At 41.0% G+C, this 18,475-nt stretch overlaps 1 protein-coding gene across 2 annotated transcripts in view; it reads right to left on the reverse strand.

Moving 5' to 3' along the window:
* Positions 1-18,147, reverse strand: part of LOC148360312 (bifunctional heparan sulfate N-deacetylase/N-sulfotransferase 1-like) — a 127,198-nt gene extending 109,051 nt beyond the window's left edge. For both annotated transcript variants that reach the window (XR_015851308.1, XM_088343892.1), the window contains exon 1: positions 18,000-18,147. The gene's annotated coding sequence lies outside the window, so the exon portion shown is untranslated. The remainder of the gene's footprint in view (positions 1-17,999) is intronic.
* Between the last annotated feature and the right edge of the window lie 328 nt (positions 18,148-18,475).

An 18,475-nucleotide genomic window follows, 5' to 3' on the forward strand; every position in this document is an offset into this window, starting at 1 on the left:
AGATAGATAGATGTCTAGGTAGATGTCTAGATAGATGGATAGAGATAGATAGATGTCTAGGTAGATGTCTAGATAGATAGATGTCTAGGTAGATGTCTAGATGGATAGATAGATGTCTAGGTAGATGTCTGGATAGATAGATGTCTAGATAGATGTATAGCTGTCTAGATAGATAGAGATAGATAGAGATAGATGTCTGGATAGATAGATGTCTAGATAGATAGATAGATAGATAGATGTCTCGATAGAGAGATGTCTAGATAGGTAGATAGATAGAGATAGATAGATAAAGAGATAAATAGATAAATAGTCTTTATTTATTGTGTTTTTCATATATATTTGAATTGTTTTTTGATCGTATTAAAAAGAATATTTTTAAAAGGACAGTGTGTCATATCTATTTCCTACTAGTGGGACACTATCTAGCTTTTATTTACGGCTATTGAGTTGAATATTTACTCGTTCATCTAGCTAGCTAGCTCCCTTTGAGTTTTATACCTATTTCCCTTTCTAGCCAACTATCAAGCTACGTTTAAGCTATTTAGCCGGCTAGTCAGCGCATTTTACATTGTTTTGCATGTTTTCTAGCTAACATTTAAGCTTTTTTGCTAGTTGTCAAGCTAAATTTTGACCTCCTTTCTAGCTAGCTATCGAACTTTGTTTTTAGCTTTCTCTCTGGCTATTTATTGGATTTTTACTTGTTTATCCATCTAACTCCCTTTTAGTTTTATACCTATTTACCTTTCTAACCAACTATCAAGCTACGTTTAAGCTATTTAGCAGGCTAGTCAGCGCATTTTACATTTTTTTGCATGTTTTCTAGCTAAGATTTGAGCTTTTTTGCTAGTTCCCGAGCTAAATTTTGACCTCCTTTCTAGCTAGCTATCGAACTTTGTTTTTAGCTTCCTCTCTGGCTATTTATTGGATTTTTACTTGTTTATCTATCTAACTCCCTTTGAGATTTATACCTATTTACCTTTCAAGCCAACTATCAAGCTACGTTTAATTTATCTAGCGAGCTATCAAGCTAGCTTTTAGCATTTTTTGCAATCTATCTGGCTAACATTTTCCTTTTTTTCGCTAGTTATCAGGGTAAGTTTTGGCCTCCTTCCCAGCTAGCTAGCTAGCTCGCTCGCTCGCTTTTTTTAGGTTTATCTGGCTATTTAGTTGAATTTTTACTCTTTCATCTAGCTAGCTTTTTAGTTTTTATACCTATTTACCTATCTAATCTATTTAGCAAGCTATCCAGCACACTTCACATTTTTTTGCTAGCTAACATTTGAGCTTTTTTGCTAGTTACCAGGCTAAATTTCGGCCTCCTTTCTAGCTAGCTATCAAACTTTGTTTTTAGCTTCCACTCTGGCTATTTAGATGGCTTACTCTTTTAGCTAGCTATCCAATTCCCATTTAGTTTTTTACCGTTTGCCTTTCTAAATATTAATTTATTTGTGATTTTCCATCTAGCTATTTATTTTATTCGTTTATCTATCTAGTTCCCATTTAGTTTTATACCTATTTACCTTTCAAGCCAACTATCAAGCTACGTTTAATTTATTTATCAAGCTATCAAGCTAGCTTTTAGCATTTGTTGCAATCTTTGTGGCTAACATTTTCCTTTTTTGCTAGTTATCAGGGTAAGTTTCGGCCTCCTTCCTAGCTAGCTAGCTTGCTTTTTTAGCTTAATCTGGCTATTTAGTTGAATTCTTACTCTTTCATCTAGCTAGCTTTTTAGTTTTTATACCTATTTACTTATCTAATCTATTTAGCAAGCTATCCAGCGCGTTTAAACGTTTTTTTTCTGCATGTTTTTTAGCTAACTTTTGAGATTTTTTGCTAGTTACCAAGCTAAATTTTGGCCTTTCTAGCTAGCTATCACACTTTGTTTTTAGCTTCCTCTCTGGCTATTGAGATGTCTTACTCCCTTTTAGTTTTTTAGTAGTTTTTTTTATTGTTTACCTTTCTAACTATTAAGCTACCGTTTTAGCTATTTAGCTAGCCACCTACCAGAGTTGCTATTTTCGACATTTCTTTCAAAACCAGGTTCTATTTGCGCTAATTAGAAACAAAAAATAACTTTTAGCTTGAAAAAGGTCGGAGAGCCAGGAAAACATGAAAGTCCCGCGTACATATCCCGCATACTTGTTTTTTTTCGCCTACTTGTATCAACAGCGCTAGACAGGAACGCAAATTTGACGTAGCGAATTCCCACTGACAGAACAGTGACTGACGATAACACGTGCGCGGAGGTATTATTTTGCAATCCCACCGCTGACATTCAAAAATCGCTGCTACCGGGAAGGGAGCAACTTACAATTTCATGCAGTGTTCTGTGTAAAACTCAGAATGTAGGGATTTTCCATTGGGGGTCGGGGTCTCTGCTCGAAAGAGGTACAAAACCTGGAGGGTGTCCCAATGAGTATTGGAAAAATACCTAGCCCCCCCCCCCCCTTTTTTTCCCCTCCCCCGCCTCTTTTAATGAGGATTACCCTAAAACACACACGGTGCAGCAGCAAGAAACCCTGACATGGAAAAATACGGGAGGAAGTTTCAAGCCGTGCGTCCAGTTGGGACAAATTCAAGCACTCCGGGCCCATTTTTCCAGTACCTTCGTTGCGAGGAGTCCAGCAATGATAGTTTTGGCTTTGATGACTGAAATAAAGGGTGCCATCTTGCTGCTATCACATACTTTATGCTATTTCGCGCTGTTCCCATCTATGAGCTAGAACAGGGGTGTCCAACTCATTTGAACTCGGGGGCCACACGACAGAACAAACATTCTGTCGGGGGCCGGACGAGTAGATTCAAGAAAAAGAAAAAGAGAGATGTAGAAAGACAGAGAGAGAGAGAGATGTCGAGAGAGGGAGAGAGAGAAAGATGTCGAGAAAAAGAGGGAGAGAGAGAGAGAGAGAGAGAGAGAGACATGTCGAGAAAGACAGAGAGAGAGAGAGAGAGAGAGAGAGAGAGACAGAGAGAGAGATTAAAGAGAAAGAAAAGAGAAAAAGAAATAAGAGAAAGAAAAAGCGAAAAAAGAGATGTCGAGAGAGAGAGATGCCGAGAGAGGGTGAGAGAGAGAGAGAGAGAGAGAGTGAGAGAGACATGTCAAGAGAGAGAGAGAAAGAGATGTCGAGAAAGACAGAGAGAGAGAGAGAGAGAGAGAGAGAGAGAGAGAGAGAGAGAGAGAGAGAGAGAGAGAGAGAGAGAGAGAGAGAGAGAGAGAGAGACAGATTAAAGAGAAAGAAGAGAAAGAAATAAGAGAAAGAAAAAGCAAAAAAAAGAGAGAGAGAGGGAAAGGGAGAAGGAGAGAGAGAAAGAGAGAGAAAGAAATACAACCTGCAGCTTGTTTTTCTCTTGCGCTTCTCTGAGCATTGGCTCGCGGGCCGGATTCAATCCCTTAGCAGGCCTGATCTGGCCCGCGGGCCGCCCGTTTGACACCTGTGATCTAGATTATTTTCGTGTCGCTGGGCTGCTGTAAACTGACATGCAGGTGTGTCTGTGTCACTTTCACGCACTTTTTATTTCTATTCATCTATTGCATGGTCTTTAGAGTCAGACGACCGAGAAACATGGCAACAATTTCAAGCACATATCCCAAAAAAATCAAGCATTTTCCCAACCTTGTAAACACAACAGTGCAATTCAAGCATTTTCAAGGATTTCAAGCACCCGTACGAACTCTGAAACGCAATACATTGAGTTGGTATTTCACTCGTTTCTCTTTTCCAGGAAAAAAGAGATAAAGAAATAAGAAAAAGAGGGAGGGAGGGAAAAGGAAAGAGGGTGGGACAAAAAAAGAGAGAGCGTGAGAAACAAAAGAGATCAAAAGTCGTGAGAGAGGGGGGAAAAGAAAGGAAGAGAAAGACAGAAATCCAAAGAAAAGTAGAAAGACAGAAGGAGAGAAAAGAGCGCAAAGGGTAGGAACGGAGAAAGAGTAAAGAGAGAAAAGGAAAAAAGGAAGTTAGAGCAAAAGAGGTTGAGAGAGAGAGAGAGAGAAAGAGAAAGAGAAAGAGAAAGAGAAATAAATAGAGGTATGTCACTCGTTTCTCTTTTCCCGGAAAAAAAATCCGTGACAACTGAACCAACGACAGCCGCAGTTGACAAGAAGAGCCATTTTCTTTCCTGCACATTACGTAATCGCATCTGATTTTGACTGTCAACATTTGACCAGACGTGCTTTGTGTGCTCGACGCACACACGCTGTCCCTTTACCAGGAATACGTGGAAAAACAATCCGATGAACGACTGTGCCAGTTTTTGTGGAACGGAGGGGGCGAGATTATCGCAAGTTCGGCAGCAGTCCGGTGGAACGTTAGAAGAACCGGTTCGGGGTTTTTTTTTTACAGATTTTTGCTGAAATATTTGAAGACCAGCGTTTTCTGAAATGACTACAATCTGATTCATAAAAATCTACAAAATAACCCCCGCCCATTGCTAACAGACATACAGCCGGGCTCACACGCATAAATAATCAACCGGGGATAATGGATCGCAGCCGCAAGAGTGTTGTTTATTCCAGGCGGAAAGAACAGAAAACAAGCCACCACGTATGATGCAAATTTGCTCTCTTGGCTGCTGCTCCCAGCAAAAATCGACTGGGGATAATGGATCGCAGCCGCAAGAGTCTTGTTTATTCTAGGCGAAAAGAAAAGAAAACAAGCCACCACGTATGACGCAAATTTGCTCTCTAGGCGGCTGCTTTCAGGAAAAATCGACTGGGGATAATGGATCGTAGCCGCAAGTGTGTTGTTTATTCTAGGCGGAAGGAACAGAAAACAAGCCACCAAGTATGACGCAATTTTGCTCTCTTGGCGGCTGCTCCCAGCAAAAATCGACTGGGGATAATGGATTGCAGCCGCAAGAGAGTTGTTTATTGTAGGCGGAAAGAACAGAAAACAAGCCACCACGTATGATGCAAATTTGCTCTCTTGGCTGCTGCTCTCAGGAAAAAAAATCGACTGGGGATAATGGATCGCAGCCGCAAGAGTGTTGTTTATTCTAGGCGGAAAGAACAGAAAACAAGCCACCACGTATGATGCAAATTTGCTCTCTTGGCTGCTGCTCTCAGAAAAAAAATCTACTGGGGATAATGGATCGCAGCCGCAAGAGTGTTGTTTATTCTAGGCGGAAAGAACAGAAAACAAGCCACCACGTATGACGCAAATTTGCTCTCTTGGCTGCTGCTCTCAGAAAAAAATCGACTGGGGATAATGGATCGCAGCCGCAAGAGTTGTTTATTTACACTTTAATTCTCTTTCTTTCTATTTTTCTCTTTCTTTCTCACCCTCTTTCTTTCCTTTTTTCGACCTCTCTCTCTCACTTTCTCTCTCACTTTGTCTCTTTTTCTCCTGCTGTCTCTTTTTCTTTGTCGTTTCACTTCTCTTATTCTTTTTATCTTTCTTTTTTCACTTTCTTTTTCTCTTTCAATTCATTTCCCCCTTCTTCTCCATTCATATCTCTATTCTGCTCTCTCTTTTTCTCTCACTGTTACTCTGTCTCCCTTGTTCTCCCTATCCGTTTATCGCTCTCTCTTTCCTTCCCTCTCTTTCTCTTTTCTTTATTTCTCTCTAACTCTCCAACTTTCTTTTTCTTTGTCTTGCTCTCTTTGTATTTTCTCTCTTTAATGTACACTTTAATTCTCTTTCTTTCTATTTTTCTCTTTCTTTCTCACCCTCTTTCTTTCCCTTTTTCAACCTCTCTCACTCACCTCACTTTGTCTCTTTTTCTCCTGCTGACCCTTACTTTCTGTTGTTTGACTTCTCTTATTCTTTTTATCTTTCTCTTTTTTTACTTTCTTTTTTTCTCTATATTCATTTACCCATTCTCCATCCATATCTCAATTCTGCTCTTTTTCTCTCTCTGTTACTCTTTCTCCCTTGTTCTCCCTATCTGTTTATCGCTCTCTCTTTCCTTCCCTCTCTTTCTCTTTTTTCCCTCTCTCTTTCTCTTAAACTTACTAGTCCGGCCCCCGTGAGATTTTTTTTATAGCAATTGTGGCCCCCGGCTAAAACCAGTTGGACACCCCTGATTTTAGGCCTTCATCCAAACTGTTGTGAAATCGTCACTCGTAATAAAAGGTTGTTCTTTTTTTTCGTCATTGTTCTAATCTCCAGCCACCATGACACGGTGTTCCTGGATTTCGCCACATTTTTTTTACACAACTTGGAGATTCCTCATCGAAACAAAGTCCTCCTTGTCCTTCTGGCGAGCTCAAAATCCATTCTCACGTTATCATCAGTGTATTGTTCCCGTGTAAACGACTAGCTAAACAGTTAACCTGGTTTACTTCGGTGATTATTTCTAGACGTTGCGATATGAATTTACGAGCAGAAACATGAAAACTCTTAGATCTTGTACGACTGATAGGTATCCTGATGAAAGCAGCCATGATAGATGTCTCGATAGATAGACGTCTCGATAGATAGACGTCTAGATAGATAGATGTCTAGATAGATGTCTAGATGTCTAGATGTCTAGGTAGATAGATAGATGTCTAGAAGTCTAGATGTCTAGATAGATAGATGTCTAAATAGATGTCTAGGTAGATAGATAGATGTCTAGATAGATGTCTAGATGTCTAGATAGATGGATAGATGTCTGGATAGATGTCTAGATAGATAGATAGATGTCTAAATAGATGTCTAGATAGATAGATGTCTAGATAGACGTCTAGATAGATAGATAGATAGATGTCTAGATAGATAGATAGATGTCTATATGTCTATATGTCTAGATGTCTAGGTAGGTAGATAGATAGATGTCTAGATGTCTAGATGTATCTAGATTTACTCATCTTCATTCATGCAGTGTTTGAGTTGCATTGTCTGCTACAAGCCATGTGAACTCTTCTTTCCAAAATGCTTTTAATGTACATTTACCTTTTGTAGCGTCATCCGTTTTGTTTGCTTCTTTTGAATCTTTCTTCTGGGGCGGAGGTTTCGGCTTGATTCCTAACCATTTCTCCATTTTGCTTGTGTTTTCTGTGCGTCTGCTAAAAACCCTTGTGAACTCCTTTTTCCAAGATGCTTTTAGTGTACGTTTACGTTTTGTAGCGCCATCCATTTTGTTTGCTTCTTTTGAATCTTCTGGGGCTGAGGTTTTGCTTGATTCCTAACCACTTTTCTGTTTTTCTTGTGTTTTCTGTGCGTCTGCTACAAGCCACGTGAACTCCTCTTTCCGCGATGCTTTTAATGTACGTTTTGTAGCATCATAAATGTTGTTCGCTTCTTTTGAATCTTTCTTCTGGGGCGAGGTTTCGGCTTGATTTCTAACCACTTATCCTTTTTTCTTTTGTTTTCTGTGCGTCTGCTACAAGCCACGTGAACTCCTCTTTCCATAATGCTTTTAATGTACGTTTACGTTTTGGAGCGTCATCAATTTTGTAAGCTTCTTCTCAAATTTGATGTCATGGTCAATTGACCATGATATCAAATTTGATCTGCATTTTCGTGGTTGAAGGGAGCAGCTGACACACAAGTCGGATTCCTGTGATTTACGACAGGACCAATACAGCCAACTTGTGTTTTATGACCACGCTAAAGCAGATAAAGCATGTTCCACATACGGCTCAAAGGCCGAAACTGGCCGAAAATTGTGTGCAAGGTGCATCTGATGCCGGTGTTTGAAATAACGTCTGGCCGGACGCCCGCACCGTACATCTTATACGTCGGGCGTACAACTTACAAAATCAAATCAAACGTTTGCTTTATTCTGATTTCGAAATCTTCATCCGGTTTGGAAATTTCGGAATTTCGGTTCATTTTGCAATTGGCATACTCGTTAGCCAATCAGAAGCCTGCATCGAACAACTTCCTGCTTACGGACTTTCCAGAGCGTTATTAGGTCGTGTTTTTCCAAAGTAGACGCAGAGAGAACACAAAAAAAAAAAATCGAGAAGTGGTTAGGAATCAGGCCAAAACCAGAAGATTCAAAAGAAGCTAACAAAATTGATGACGTTACAAAACGTAAACGTACATTAAAAGCATCGTGGAAAGTGGAGTTCACGTGGCTTGTAGCAGACGCACAGAAAACATAAGAAAAATGGATAAGCAGGGTTGGGTAGGGTTACTTGAACTGGATTACTTTCAATGACTTTTGGATAACTCCGATAGCAAATATGCTCATAAAAGACAAAAGAAAGTAAATAGGAATCAAATGACTCCATTTTGTGCAGGCGTGGGGAGTAACGGAATACATGGAACGGCAAAAAGCTGTTTGGATTGATTTTCATTTTCTTTCTGTCGCATTTGATGTTAGTTTTCCGGAGATCAACGAGATCAAAGCCAGGAGAGAAAGCTTACCACGTATTGTGAGTCATCATTTTATTCCTATTTAGTTTATCTTGTCTTTTATTTGCATATTTGCTATTGGAGTCCTCCAAAAGTCATTGAAAGTAATCAAGTTAAAGTAACCCTGCCCAACCCTGGGGATAAGTGGTTAGGAATCAAGCCAAAACCTCAGCCCCAGAAGAAAGATTCAAAAGAAGCTCACAAAATGGATGACGCTACAAAACATAAACGTACATTAAAAGCATTATGACGAGAGGAGTTCACGTGGCTTGTAGCAGACGCACAAAAAACACAAGAAAAACGGATAAGTGGTTAGGAATCAAGCCCAAACCGCAGCCCCAGAAGAAAGATTCAAAAGAAGCAAACAAAATGGATGACGCTACAAAACGTAAACATGTATTGAGAGCATGGTGGAAAGAGGAGTTCACGTGGCTTGTAGCAGACGACGCAACGCAAACATTGCATAAATGAAGCTGAGTCAATACAGGTACATACAGATGGCAGATGGAAAATATGCAATCAATGTTCTAAGTAGATTTAGAAGAACCTTAATTTTAAGTGTTGTTCTGCTATATATTCTGATTCATCTCTCATCTCATTAGCCGTACCGCTTCTCCTCATTAGGGTCACGGGGGGGCTGGAGCCCATCCCAGCCATATCCAGGCAGTGGGCAGGGGACATCCTGAACTGGTTGCCAGCCAGTCGCAGGGCACACGGGGACAGACAACTCATTCGCTCATTCACACCTAGGGACAATTTGGACCGACCAATTCACCTGAAATGCATATTTTTGGAACGTGGGAGGAAACCCACGCAAGCACGGGGAGAACATACAAACTCCGCACAGGTATATCAATCCTTAATGCTGCGTTTCGTCGTCTTATTGCGTTTCAAGTTGTGAAAAATGAGGCTGGCAACGTCAATGACTGGGTGTCCACTAACTTTTGCGCATTTGTTTCAGACATTGCTGATGCCCTTTAAGCTTCAGTTCAACAGCAATGACAATCACCTGTCAATATAAATCGACGATGATGTGATTATTGCAGAAAAATATTGTGGTGGATTTAATCCAAGCAGATAATCCTCGGAATCTTATAGTGTTCGATGTTTACGCACTGGCCCTTGAATCATTTTGCAGAAATAGAATCAGAATCGTCTTTATCGATATTAACTTCGTATGCGATGAGATTAGACACTGCACTCCAGGTGATCTAGAGACTTTGAAGGGATAATGGATAAAAGATCATCGGGATGAATAGAGAAAAAACCTTGCCCGAGTTCTAATGCAATGAAGAAGAATAGTGTATTGTAGCAATCATGCAATTCAAAACCAGTGCAATCACTTTAAGCAACAGCAATTTTCAAATAGCAAACAAGAATTCCCAAGGTGCATATAGACATCATCCGTTTTTCCACAGTTTCATTTCTCAACATCAAAGAGAAATCATCCCAAAATCGTTCCGTTTGTGTGTCCGTTTAGGGTTGTGATGGCCCCCGAGAGTTTTTTTAGGCGGGAATTGTCTCTTACAATGTAATGGCTCTGATACAATGTCCGCTACGGAGCAGCCCATGATCTTTCTGGCTGTGTTGATGACTGTATGTTTTTCCTCTCCGCTGCCAGCATCGATCTCAAGCATTCGCGTGTGAATTTTGAGCCTTGCTTAACTTATAAGTGTGGAAGTAGATAGATAGAGTAGCTAGAGGAGCTGGATCAGGGGTGTCAAACTCATTTTAACTTGGGGGCGACACATTGGAACTAATATTGCCTCGAGGGGGCGGAAGGGTAGATTAGAGAGAAAGAAGAAAAGAGAAAGAAATAAGAGAAAAAAGCGCACGCGTGCGCGAGAGAGAGAGAGAGAGAGACAGAAAAGAGAGAGAGAGAGAAAAAAGAGATAGAGGGAGAGAAAAAAGCGCGTGCGAGAGAGAGAGAAAGAGAAAAAAGCACACGCGAAAGAGAGAGAGCGAGAGAGAGAAAGAGAAAAAAGCACGCGAGAGAGAGAGAGAGAGAGAGAAAGCATGAAATACAAGAGATAAAAAGAGAAATAGTGAGAGAGGGGAAAAAAGAAATAGAGCAGAAGTAGAGAAAGGAGAAGGAAAGGAAGACAGAAGGAAAATGGAAGAGAGAGAGAAAGAGAGAAAAGGAAAAAAGGAAGAGAGCAAAAGAAGGTAAAGACAGAAAAAGACCAAAAGGAACAAAGAAAGAGAAAAAGAGAGACAGAGAGAGAAAAAAAACAAGCGTGAGAGAGAGAGAGAGAGAGAGGAAAAAACGCACGCACGAGAGAGAGGAAAAAAGCGCGCGCAAGAGGATGAGAGAGAGAGAGAAAGCATGAAATACAAGAGATAAAAAGAGAAATAGTAAGAGAGGGGGAAAAAGAAATAGAGCAAAAGAGAGAAGGAGAGAAAGGAGAAGGAAAGAAAGACAGAAGGAAAATGGAAGAGAGAAAGAGAGAAAAGGAAAAAAGGAAGAGAGCAATAGAAGGTAAAGACAGAAAAAGACCAAAAGGAACAAAGAAAGAGAAAAAGAGACAGAGAGAGTGAAAGAGAGAGAGAGAGAGAGAGAGAGAGAGAGTGAGAGAGAAAGGGAGGAAGAGATAGAGAGAAAAAGAGAAAAAGGAATACAAGTACAGTGTCTTTGTTGGAGGCACCTAGCTTTGGCAACATCAAGTTGACATATTTCAACCTGCTGCTTGTTTTTCTCTTGCGCTTCTCTGAGTGTTGTCTCGCGGGCTGGATGCAATCCCTTAGCGGCCCTGATCTGGCCCGCGGGCCGCCTGTGAGCTAGATAGAGTAGCTAGATAGCTATCTAGATACTTGATTCATCCCCGGAGGGAAATGAACACTTCCAGCAGTATCCTTGTGTTGAAAAATACAATAATAAAATAAAAGATATAGAATACAAAAATACCCAATATAACATGTTGCTATAGAGTATTTAAATAGTGCTACAGAAAATACACACTGTCATAAAAATAGGGTCATATGCAAATGTGGGCTTTTCCTCCCCCGGGTGGAATTCAAGAGCCTCATGGCATGAGGGAGAAATGATATAAAGCTCCTGGGCCGTATTAGCACGAAGCTTTCGTATTGTTGCAGGGCCTAAAACTATCCGAGTTTGAGACCCCTGAGCAATCCCATCATGCAATTGGTGAGGTTCAAGCAAACCTTCGACTCGCCGAATCTTCCTAATCGGCGATTATAAACCTGACTTGACAGAAAGGGACAGTTGAGACCTGCCCTAAAAATCTCGGGCCCTCGGGGTCTGCATGCTTGAAGCTATAGCTTCGCTCAAGAGGAATGACTCACACGCCTCACTCGGAAAGGACTTTCCCCGCATTTTCTCCCATAAACAACTAGAAACAATACTCCCATTTTATTCCTGCACTCCAAATGATTAAAATGAGATGATTTAGTCAAAATTTTCACTGCACAACTGCGATTTAAGCTCAACAATAACATAGTGCCAGAAAAGATCCAAATGCTATAAAAAAATCCCACGGGGGCCGGACTAGTAAGTTGAAGAGAAATAGAGAGGGAGAAAAAGAGAGAAAGAGGGGGAAGGAAAGAGAAAGCGATAAACAGATAGGGAGAACAAGGGAGACAGAGTAACAGTGAGAGAAAAAGAGAGAGCAGAATAGAGATATGAATGGAGAAGAAGGGAAATGAATAGAGAGAAACAGAAAGTGAAAAAAAGAAAGATAAAAAGAATAAGAGAAGTGAAACGACACAAAGAAAAAGAGTCAGCAGGAGAAAAAGAGACAAAGTGAGGTGAGAGAAAAAGACTTAGAGAGAGAGAGAGAGGTCGAAAAAGGGAAAGAAAGAGGGTGAGAATGAATTAAGGTGTAAATCAGAGAGAGAAAATAGAAAGAGAGCAAGACAGAGAAAAAGAGAGTTAGAGAGTGAGAGAGAAAAGAGAAAAACCGAGCGAAAGAGAGGGAGGGAAAGAGAGAGCGATAAACAGATAGGGAGAACAAGGGAGACAGAGTAACAGTGAGAGAAAAAGAGGGAACAGAATAGAGATATGAATGGAGAAGAAGTGGGGAATGAATATATAGAGAAAAAAAGTGAAAAAAGAGAAAGATAAAAAGAATAAGAGATTTGAAACGACAGAAAGAAAAAGAGTCAGCGGGAGAAAGAGACGAAGTGAGGTGAGAGAGAGAAAGAGAGAAATAGAAAGAAAGAGAATTAAAGTGCAAATTAGAGAGAGAAAATAGAAAGAGAGCAAGACGGAGAAAAAAAAGAGTTATAGAGTGAGAGAGAAAAAGAGAGGGAAAGAGAGAGTGAACAGGAGAAAGAAAAAGAGAAATAAATCAAAAAGAAGTGAGTCAGAGAGAAATGGAGAAATACGACCACAATTGTTTTGAGAGTGTTACCTGGCTTTGGTGACATCCGGTGGAAATATTTAAAACGACAGCTCATTTTCCTCTTGCGCTTCTCTCACTGTTGTCTTGCGGGCCCAATTTAAACCATTGGTGGGCCTGATCTGGCCCGTGGGCCTCCTGTTTGACACCTGTGACTTAAGGGATTGTCGTAAATCGATAATCCCAAAGGTGAGAACCACCAGGAAAAGTATGTGTGTCTCTGTGTGTGGAGTCAAACTTTGGAACAATTTACAAGACCAGATCAAACAATCTCCAACTATTCACGTCTTCAAATATAAATATACAAGTACGGTATGTTTTTTTTTAACAGACCCGTTTACTGTGTTGCGAGCGTGTTGCTACCATTAACTGCCCGGATGAAAGTTATATTATTATTATTAAAGCTTTGAAAACTCTCCCGGTGTATCGTCTTTCTTTGTAAATATGTGTAACCATGTATAATATGTATTTGCAACTGTATATTTTTGTAATGTAGTTATTTTGGACACTTATTCTAAATTTGTTTTGGACAGGCGAATTCAAAAGAAGGGGCGTAACAAACACAGGCTGACAGGAAGTGGGGACCGGTAAAGGTGAGTGTTTGTGGACACGGCGGACAATAGGGGATATATATTTTTCCCACCCTTACCTTTAGAAATATACACTTTTTTTTTTGATTACTTTCAACGGGAACCAGACTCTGCCGGTCCGCATCAAACCATAAGTACCGGTATCATTTTACGTTCATTTAGCCGGCTTTGATTTTTGGACTGTGTACTTTAATGAAGGATATTTAGTTACAATCGCGAGACTTAAAGTCGGGGTGGGTTAATTTTGTGTTACATTTTTTTAATGTGGGCGCATGCGGCTTATATACAGGTGCGGCTTGTGTAAGTACAAAGTCGGTTTTCCTCTTAAAATGTGGTGGGTGCGGCTTGTAATCAGGTGCACTCTATAGTCCGGAATTTACGGTAAGCATTTGCTTTTGACTACCCCTTTCGAACATATTATGTAACTTTATTTTGTTGTTGACTTATTGTTTCTGTTCTGTTTTTATTTTGATGTTCGAATAAAGTTTTCATTCATTCATGCTTTTTTTTTTATAACCCATTCCTCCAACCAGATGTTTGTATTTCTCAGACGATTCCATTGTTTTCACAAAGCCTGTCATGTGTTTATAATGTCGGACTTAATCTTTTCCTTGCGTTTCTTTATCTTTGCCAAATGTTTTTGTTTCTTCTACTGTTCAGTCCGACCGCTTTTGGCGGCTGACAGGCTTGTTTCGATTCTGCCCGTCTGTCTATTAAGACTGTCACAGTCACTTATTCCTGTTTATTATACCTGAGCGACTGAAACGCCTTAAGATGGAGCTAATAGATTGCATTTCCCTCAAAATATATCATTTTCCTGGAGGATTTTATGAAATACTTGGAAGAAAATAAAGGTCTAACCCCTTATCAATGGACATCTTTAAAACGTGGGAATTTGGCCTTTATAGTTTTAGATTTTCTCCAAAAATGGTCATCTGAAATTGGTCCGTGTTGAAGATAATTACTGCATTTTCACGAGCATATTGCGCAGTCTCCGTAGCTGCTTCTATTTCTGTATTTAACACTACACAGGGCGCATACCATGATAGGGCACGGGTTCCCTCTGCTTTAGCCACCTTAGTACAACATAGGAAAGTATTTAAGTGTGCGTATTTTGAAATGCAACAGGGGCAAATTTGAGTTTTCTGGTTGTTTATTTAAGTATTACCAAGGTAAAACCGATAAAACAACATTTAAACCAAAAAGATTTGCTGCAAAAAAAGTGTTTGGTACTTGGATTTTGTAATCCATATCAAACAAAACCCTCAAAATCCTTCGCTAAATCTCTATTAAAAGCTTCACTTTCAGAGTCACTTTCCGAAAGCTCGAACAAAAGTCCCGTACACATTAACCTAACCGTCGACAATCCATTATTTTCATTGTAGTTTTTGCGCCACCATAGTCCTGGTCCAGATGGATAAAATGACTCCGTTTTACAAAACAAAAGCACTAAGACGATAACGATACCTTTTCAGATTGCTCGATGGGCTACAACTTTAGCATCCATGAGTACTTCCGCAAACAATGCATTGTGTGTGACGGAAGCGGGACGTGGTTGAGTTCACATAGGAGACTCAGACGTCACAGGAGATGGCATACAAGTTCATACAACCTGTGACCTCCCCCAAGGCCACCGCCACATTACATGACACACAGGGCGCACCGCACGATCGGGTACGCCTTTTGTCTGTGAAAGTACGGTAGTTCGGATAGAGTTACTGTTGTTTTCAACCTGTTCCAATGATGTCTTGATCCAGTCAAATTATAGTCTCTGTTCCTTAGATCTCATCTAATGTGGTTGATAATTTGGTTGTTTAGCTTGTGCGTTAGTACATCGATTTTGGCCAAATATAGTTCTAAGAAACAGGCAGCGCGGCGGTGCGGTGGTTAGCGCGTGTGCGGCAGTTAGGTCATGAGGTCGAACCTTCCTGTGCTTCCTGTCATAATAGTCTGTACTTTGCAATAATCTGTGGTCTGTGCAGCTCTTTGAGACTCTTTGTGATTAAGGGCCAAACAAATAAACAGGACTTGACTCGACTCATGTTGAGGTTTTTGAGTTTTTCCTTGCCCTCATGTCGGCTCTAGATCAGGGGATGCTGTCATCATAGTCTGTAGTCTGTTATAGTCTGTGCAGCCCTTTGAGACTCTGTGATTAAGGGCCAAACAAATAAACACGACTTGACTCGACTCATGCTAAGGTTTTTGAGTTTTCCCTTGCCCTCATGTAGGTTTTAGATCAGGGGATGGTGTTTTAGTAGTCTGTAGTTTGCAATAGTCTTTGGTCTCTGCAGCCCTTTGAGACTTCCTGTGATTAAGAGCGTCACAAATATACAGGACTTGACTTGAGGTTTGAGTTTTCCCTTGCCCTCATGTCGGTTTTTGATCAGGGGATGCTGTCATAATAGTCTGTAGTTTGCAATAGTCGTAGATCTGTGCAGCCCTTTGAGACTCTTTGTGATTAATGGCTATACAGATAAACAGGACTTGACTTGAGGTTTTTGAGTTTTTCCTTGCCCTCGTGTGGGTCTTAGATCTGGGGATCTTGTCATAATAGTCTGTAGTTTGCAATAGTCTTTGGTCTGGTCAGCCCTTTGAGACTCTTTGGGATTAAGGGCGTCACAAATTAACATGACTTGAGGTTTTTGAGTTTTTCCTTGCCCTCATGTCGGTTCTAGATCAGGGGATGGTGTCATAATAGTCTGTAGTTGGTAATAGTCTGTAGTCTGTAGTCTGTACAGCCCTTTGAGACTCTTTGTGATTAAGGGCCAAACAAAGAAACAAATAACATTTCTGTAGTAGTATTTTTGCATCAGAGTATGGCTGTAGTGAAATTTCTGTAGAAGTATTTTTGCATCAGAGTATGGCTGTAGTGAAATTTCTGTAGAAGTATTTTTGAAATATTTCCATATTAGTATTTTCGTAGTATTTCCACAGTAGTGTTTTAGTAGTATTTCTGTCATATTTCTGTTGTAGTATTTTAGTATTACAGTATTACTGTAGTGGTATTTTTGTTGTATTTGATAATATTTCTGTAGTAGTATGTTTGTATTATGGTATTGCTGTAGTGTTATTTTTTGTAGTATTTCTGTAGTTTTTGTTGTTGTATTTTCATCAGAGTGTGTTGGTAGTATTAATTTAGTAGTTTTGTAATATTTCTATAGTCGTATTTTTGTATTATAGTATCACTGTACTAGTGTTTTTGTATTATTTTTATAGTATTTTTTTTCTTTTTTGGTGTGATAAATATTATTGATGGTGTCATAATAGTCTGTGGTCTGTGCAGCCCTTTGAGACTCTTTGTGATTAAGGGCGTCACAAATAAACCTGACTTGACTAATGCTGAGGTTTTGAGTTTTCCCTTGCCCTCATGTCGGTTTTAGATCAGGGGATGGTGTCATAATAGCTGTGGTTTGCAATCATTTGTTGTCTGTGCAGCCCTTTGAGACTCCTTGTGATTAATGGCTATACAGATAAACAGAACTTGACTTGAGGTTTGAGTTTTTCCTTGCCCTCGTGGGGGTCTTAGATCTGGGGATCCTCTCATAATGTAGTCTGTTATAATTTGTAGCCTGTGCAGCCCTTTGAGACTCTTTGTGATTAATGGCTATACAGATAAACAGGACTTGACTTGAGGTTTTTGAGTTTTTCCTTGCCCTCATGGGGGTCTTAGATCTGGGGATCTTGTCATAATGTAGTTGGTTATAGTCTGTGCAGCACTTTGAGACTCTTTGTGATTAAGGGCCAAACAAATAAACGTGACTTGACTTGACTCATGCTGAGGTTTTTGAGTTTTTCCTTGCCCTCATGTTGGTTTTAGATGAGGGGATGGTGTCATAATAGTCTGTGGTTTGCAATAATCTGTGGGCTGTGCAGCCCTTTGAGACTCTTTGTGATTAATGGCTATACAGATAAACAGGACTTGACTTGAAGTTTGAGTTTTTCCTTGCCCTCGTGGGGGTCTTAGATCTGGGGATCTTGTCATAATGTAGTCTGTTATAGTCTTTGCAGCCCTTTGAGACTCTTTGTGATTAAGGGCGTCACAAATAAACAGGACTTGTTTTTATCAGAGCTTTCCTTTGGAAAGTAAATTGAGTTGGTGACCCCCTCGGTTAAGCCAATTCCAAATAAACAAGGACGGAACATTACACAACACCTCCGGAGACGAGTGAGGAATGCATTCTGTGCAAAAACGTATCTCGAATTTCTCGAAAAGGAAGGAAAATCCTACAGGTAGATCCATCCACCCCGACAAAAGATCAGTCCATAAAACCCCGCAGAAGGACACAAAACGTCCCCCATGTTGATCCACCTTTGTCACGGATCCGTATCGACCTTTCCGATATCATTCGCCCACCAACCGCTTTGGCCTTTTTCAACCCTCGATAGCAAAACACACAGTTACACGGTGACATTTGTAAGGTCGATCGCGAGCTCTTTATCGCCCCTCCGCAGCGGTCTCGTCGGAAAACCGCAGCAAAAACTTGGAAAAAGAAGTTCTCCGTAAGACGATCGGCGGTGCCGTTGCGGTATCGAACCGGGGTCGAAATCCCGCTAGGCGAGCACGCATAGCGGCTATGATCCGAGCGGCGGTGGGAGGCGATAGAGCACCGGGGGTTTGGTGTTCTCCACCCCGGGGTTGCACGGAGAGGCCGTCGGCTGGCCTGGACGGTCCTCCGCGCGAGTGTTAGCTTAGCTTCGGGAGGGCGAGCGAGGGAAGCGGGCGTTCTGCAGGCGAACATGTGCGGAAAAGCCAGCGGAGAAACGCTTACCTTCTCCCGGAGCGAGATCGAGACGATCGAGACGCTTGTTTGGAGGGAAGGGACGCGGGATTTGGAGGCGATATGGGGCGCGTGTCGTCCTCGACGCGTAGCGGTGATGTGGAAGCGGCGGAGCGCTTGGGAGAAGTCGGGAAATCGGAGAATGCCCCCTCTCTTTCTGCAGCCTGCAGTGCGCGGTGACTGCCCGTAGGGGGCGCTTTTGTTCAACAATAACGCTCCCTCTCCCCCCCCGTGCTCTACTCCTAGTCGTGACAATCCCGGGTATTTTTGGAGAAGCGGCGTTTTCGGCTCGGCTCATTGAAAAGAGTCGATTCTATCGGCTCCTTAACGGTTCTTTTGTAGCTTGAGTCGTTTGAGGTGGAAAATGCCACATTTTCCCTATTACCTATGTGTTCACAATGCCCAGCTGAGTTTAAAGAGCCCTTATGTTTTGTTTTCCTTTGCACCTATCCAGAGAAAAAGGAAAC

Source organism: Urocampus carinirostris, chromosome 9, assembly GCF_059441175.1.
Source record: "Urocampus carinirostris isolate Australia breed hairy pipefish chromosome 9, RoL_Ucar_1.0, whole genome shotgun sequence".
Lineage (NCBI taxonomy): Eukaryota > Metazoa > Chordata > Actinopteri > Syngnathiformes > Syngnathidae > Urocampus > Urocampus carinirostris.